The sequence below is a fragment of the Grammomys surdaster genome, unplaced genomic scaffold, assembly GCF_004785775.1.
Source record: "Grammomys surdaster isolate TR1022 unplaced genomic scaffold, NIH_TR_1.0 126063, whole genome shotgun sequence".
Lineage (NCBI taxonomy): Eukaryota > Metazoa > Chordata > Mammalia > Rodentia > Muridae > Grammomys > Grammomys surdaster.
In genome coordinates, this window is record NW_021620873.1 from 670658 (window position 1) to 676497 (window position 5840).

A 5840-nucleotide genomic window follows, 5' to 3' on the forward strand; every position below is an offset into this window, starting at 1 on the left:
CTAGTTACAAAAACATGTCTGCCAGCCAGACTTTTTCATCCCATCTTCTGGCCAAATAGCTTTCCTCGCTGAGAGATACCTCCTCCCTGCTCTTCGTTCCTGTTTTCCCATCCCCTGGCTCTTCACATTCCCCTTTTTGTTTCTTTGAATGTCCAGCTCCATATCACTGACAAGTTAACTTCTCACACCCAAATGGCTCACACCAAACAGTCTGATGCCTTTGCTTTCCAAAATGGTGCTTCCTGGGGCGTGTGTACCACAATTTTTATACAAGACCACCTACCAAGGCAACTGTTGCTGCTTAAGTAACTCGAAATTCTCATTAGCTTGGAGTGAGTGCACCTTATCTTCCCACAGATGGTCTTAGCCCTAGTGTTTTCTGTGACCAAAGTTTGAATCAAAACTCTGCCCCTTAAGATGATGTAGATGTAGCTACTGTGTCACATGTGTGTCCATAGGTAGCAGAGAGGAGAGGGGCAATGTCTATACTCATCATTCTGCCCTACATACATCTGAATGATTGCTAGCCTAATATTCACTGAAAAGAGTGAGCCTGAGACTGCCACTAGTCTGAATCCAGGGGGCCTGGACAGAGAGCTAGCCTGAGATGACCATCATTCCAGTGGCTCCCAGGCGCCACAGGCTCCCAGGATATGATGCAAGTTGGATACTGGAAGAACCCTGCTTGGGACCAAGGACCACAGACAGAAGTGAGCCCAAGACAGATGGGCCACTCAGGTGGGCCTGGAGAGGAGTGAGCCTGGAATGACCACCAGACTGGCTCCATGGGTCCCAGACAGAGGGCTAGCCTGAGGTGAACATGAGTCTGGCACCCCCAACTTGGTCAGGGGAGTTGACCATGCTTGAGATGATCCCTGCCCGGTGCTATAATCCACAAGTGAGGTATAGCACTCTGAAATCATGCCTAAAATTACTCCAGACACTGAATAGACCTAGGAACCGCTAAGAGGAGCAAGTAAAGAGGTGATGAAATGGGAGAGAAATACCACGAGGGCACAATGAAGAGAAGAAGAACTGGAGACTTGAGGGTCGTGAGGAGCAGTCTGATGTGAGCAGCTAGTGATGCCACCTGGGACCATGGTGGGGTCCTGGTCTGTGCTGACACTGGGTCATATCTGGGTCCATGGCCCTGCAGCAGCAGGGGTCTGTTACTATCAAAGGCCAGGCAGACATCCCTGGTCTGGCTGCCACTGAGGACATGTTGATGTCTGAGGATTGTGGAGAACTGGCCTCACCCCTCATCTGGGCATTCTGGAAGACCTGACCTTAGAGGCATGAGAACAGGAGAGCTGGTCCTGCCATTTACCAGCCATGGCACTCAGGAGAGCAGGCCCTGCACCTCACTTGGGTGGCAGGGCAGAGCTGACTCTGGTAGTGTGGTTGCCGGTGAGCCCATTGGGAAGGCATGAGAGCATGATAGCCTGTGGGCTGATCATCTCAGATACCTCTCAGGCCCAGATCCAGGGCTTTCAATTGGCCCACCCCAATATTTACCCCATCAATGAACTGCTGGAGTGCATGAAGGGTCTGGTTCTACAGATCCAAACCTACAGGATCTCCATGATGCAGGGCAACAACACGATAACCAAGAGGAGAATGTCCACATGAAAGGGGACTAGGTCATGGTTTTCTAAATTCTGTGTACTGGTGTCTCCTTTCATGTAAATTATGTGGCACCACGTATATAGGTATATGAAATAGCTACACAAATTAAACATTAATGATGATAAATTACAAAGAAATTTATTTTAAAACAAGCCTGTGGTTCTTAGATATTACCATTTAATTAAGGTAAAAGAACATTTTATGTTATTGAGATAGATGTGTCCATTTTTGTAAGAACTAGATCTCAGCTGAATATTTGATACTGCAGAGCATAAAATATCTTCAGTATTTTCAGAGTGCAGTGATATTTTGACTTTCTAAATCATCAGCGCTGACATCACAGCTTCTCATAAATATAAAACACAAAGTGAAAGAAGAAAATTTATCTCAAACCTTGTTGGAAGACCTGTGCTAATGCTAACCAAAATTCATTTAAGGAAATTCTATGAAACCCAAGCCAACAACTCAAATGGCAGTTTTTCAAACTAAACATTCCAACACAATACAATTTAAAACAGTCTAATGTGATGCCTAGGTGCTAAGAAATGATGGTTTGAAAGCATTTATAGGGCCTCATTGCGTTACTTACCTCGACTCTTAGTTGTCGGGAACGGTAACCGGGACCCGGTGTCTGCTTCTATCACCCTTGCCTTCTAACCCGTAGCAATCATGCGTGAGTGCATCTCCATCCACGTTGGCCAGGCTGGTGTCCAGATCGGCAATGCCTGCTGGGAGCTCTACTGCCTGGAACATGGCATCCAGCCCAATGGCCAGATGCCAAGTGACAAGACCATTGGGGGAGGAGATGACTCCTTCAACACTTTCTTCAGTGAGACAGGGGCTGGCAAGCACGTGCCCCGGGCAGTGTTTGTAGACCTGGAACCCACAGTTATCGATGAAGTTTGCACTGGCACCTACCGCCAGCTCTTCCACCCTGAGCAGCTCATCACAGGCAAGGAGGATGCTGCCAATAACTATGTCCAAGGCCACTACACCATTGGCAAGGAGATCATTGACCTTGTCTTGGACAGGATTCGCAAGCTGGCTGACCAGTGCGCGGGTCTCCAGGGCTTCTTGGTTTTCCACAGCTTTGGTGGGGGCACTGGCTCTGGGTTCACCTCCCTGCTGATGGAGCGGCTCTCTGTTGATTACGGAAAGAAGTCCAACCTGGAGTTCTCCATCTACCCAGCCCCCCAGGTTTCCACTGCTGTGGTTGAGCCCTACAATTCCATCCTCACCACCCACGCCACCCTGGAGCACTCTGATTGTGCCTTCATGGTAGACAATGAGGCCATCTATGACATCTGTCGTAGAAACCTCGACATTGAGCGCCCAACCTACACTAACTTTAACTGCCTTATTAGTCAGATTGTATCTTCCATCACTGCTTCCCTCAGATTTGATGGGGCCCTGAATGTTGATCTGACAGAATTCCAGACCAACCTGGTACTCTACCCTCGCATCCACTTCCCTCTGGCCACCTATGCCCCTGTCATCTCTGCTGAGAAAGCCTACCATGAGCAGCTCTCTGTAGCAGAGATCACCAATGCCTGCTTTGAGCCAGCCAACCAGATGGGGAAATGTGACCCTCGCCATGGTAAATATATGGTTTGTTGCTTGCTGTAGCGAGGTGATGTGGTCCCCAAAGATGTCAATGCTGCCATTGCCACGATCAAGACCAAGCGCAGCATCCAGTTTGTAGACTGGTGTCCCACTGGCTTCAAGGTTGGCATTAATTACCAGCCTCCCACTGTGGTACCCGGTGGTGACCTGGCCAAGGTCCAGAGAGCTGTGAGCAACACCACAGCCATTGCTGAGGCCTGGGCCCGCCTAGATCACAAGTTTGATCTGATGTATGCCAAGTGTGCCTTTGTGCACTGGTATGTGGGTGAGGGCATGGAGGAGGGAGAGTTCTCTGAGGCCCGTGAGGACATGGCTGCCCTGGAGAAGGATTATGAGGAGGTTGGTGTGGATTCTGTGGAAGGTGAGGGTGAGGAAGAAGGAGAAGAATACTAAGTCCATTCCTCCAGCCCCCATATCATGTCAAACTCCAGTTCTAGCATTAGCCGCAGGCACTGATGCTTCTGTGCTGTTTCCAATCTGTGATCATGTCTTCTCCATGTGTGTACCTCTCAGTCTCCATGATGTCTCAAAGTAAAAGCTTCAAGAAAAGAAAAAAAAAGAAATCATTAATAGCCTTCATTTTCCATAATTAAACCATTATGTGTCTGTAAGAGCTGAAAACTTTATACGGTAAAAAACACTGCAGTTTATGACACACAATAATCTTGAATCTGAGGCAAGGGGTTATCAAGCTGTGCTCTTGGATGTTCTGTGGTTTGACTATGCAGGGAAACCCTCAACCTGTAGGTCACAATCCCCTTAGGGGTCACATATCAGATATCCTGCATATCAGATATTTGCATTATGGTTCATAACAGTAGCAAGATTACAGTTATGAAGTAGCAAGGAAATAACATTATGGCTGGGGGTCAGCACAGCATGAGGAACTGTATTGAAGGGTCACAGCATTAGGAAGGTTGAGAACCACTGGTGTAGAGCAAAGTGTACCTGAGTGTTCAGACAAAGACTGAAGAAAAGTCACGTGGTACAACATGGACGAACACTAACAATATGTCAAATTCATTGCTTGTTTGATTTCAAATTAATTTTTGGTCACTGCATACTCAGAAATCTGACCATTAGACATTTTTTCAAAACACCAATATTGAGTTATGGGACCCCATGTAGAAAGAGAAACCGCAGTTTAGAAAACTGTGGCCCCGGTGGACTCATAGGCACAGGATGAGCTGAAAAATAGCTTTTGACTCAGCAGCACCAACCCTGGGCAGCTGCCATGGAGACACTGGATTGAGATGTGCTGGTCCATTCCCATTCATCTCTGCCCTATCTTGCTTCTCTGTACTCTCGGCCATGCTCCTCTGTGTAAGATCAGAGAGAGCCACCAGGCCAAGAGCCTCTGTCTCAAGAGCAAAACAATACATTTCCAACCGCCCCCTTGCTAGACAAGAAGTCAATTCCCCGGAGGAAGCTCCTACTTTGTATCTCAGACCAACCCAACAGGAGAACTCTGGGAAGCCTCTCTGAACTTAGGTTCTCAAGGCATTCCATGTGAGGTCTTATTTAGCTAAGGATGCCTGCTTATGAACCAGAGTTTTAAGACAACACCTCACAGAGAAAAACATCACAACCAGTACCTTACAGCCAAAAATTGAATCTGATTCCTGCTCACAGTGGTTGTGCAAATATATAAACAGACAGACAAGCAAGCAAGTAATTCATCTGCCTGTATCTCAGCTTCTCCTGTATGAAGTGTTCGATCAAATACTGATTCCAACAGGAAAATTTGAACTCAATACAGCCTCCTGCCATTAAGTGTGTTTATAGCTCTGTTGATTGGGGTATACACTAATGACTACAGGAATTCAGAAGTAGCTTTCAAATATAATCCACCTGAGATTATACAGAGCAGCTGGGGCAACTTCCTGCTGCTCTGGAAAACAAAGGACCTATCTGAGTTAAACAAAGGACCTATCTGAGTTAAACAAAGGACCTATCTGAGTTTTGTCCATTAGGTGTCTTTGCCTATTACCACCACCATCCCAGGTCATCATCTCCCTGCCTCTTTCTGGTTCATGGGCTCTGTTCCCACAGCCCTGCTGGGATGTTGCCACACCAGGCGTCAGTTGAGAAATGAGTGGTTATTTGTGATGACAACTCAAACCACAGAGCTGTCAAGAAGTCCTGGCTGGAAGGGGCTCCAGGGAGTGGGCGGAAGCCCCGAAACCTCCTCCAATTTATGTCACATCAGAGGAGGGCAGAGAGGCTCCCACGTGAGTAAGATCCCTGCTATTCACACACCTACAGCCCTGTGGAGAGGACTCACTCCAGAGGCTAATCCGGAAATGTTTCAGGAATGTGATGACCAGGAACATGATGACATATTTATGAACCTAGGTCCAAACTTTGCAGATAAAAATACTTTGCTGAAATAGGAAATGAACTATATTCCATGGCAGTGTCATAATATCCACTTTGCTGGAATGGCTGAGGCTAATATGCTATTCAGTAGTAATAAAGCTACGATGTGCCTGCTGGAATTAGGGGTTAGAGCTGTAGCAGAAGCTTGTATGAGCAGCTTTACTGGGATCCCAATTCTTTCCCAGTGAGATTTCTAATGTTGTGATCTTTTC

The 5840-nt window shown here is 47.0% G+C and overlaps 1 non-coding gene and 1 pseudogene across 1 annotated transcript; both read left to right on the plus strand.

Moving 5' to 3' along the window:
* The first annotated feature begins 404 nt into the window (after positions 1 to 404).
* Positions 405 to 536, plus strand: LOC114610933. Its single transcript, XR_003709756.1, has one exon. It is a non-coding gene; the product is annotated as a small nucleolar RNA SNORA17 (small nucleolar RNA).
* A 1757-nt stretch (positions 537 to 2293) lies between these two features.
* On the plus strand, positions 2294 to 3642 carry LOC114610906 (annotated as a pseudogene).
* Positions 3643 to 5840: the final 2198 nt, after the last annotated feature.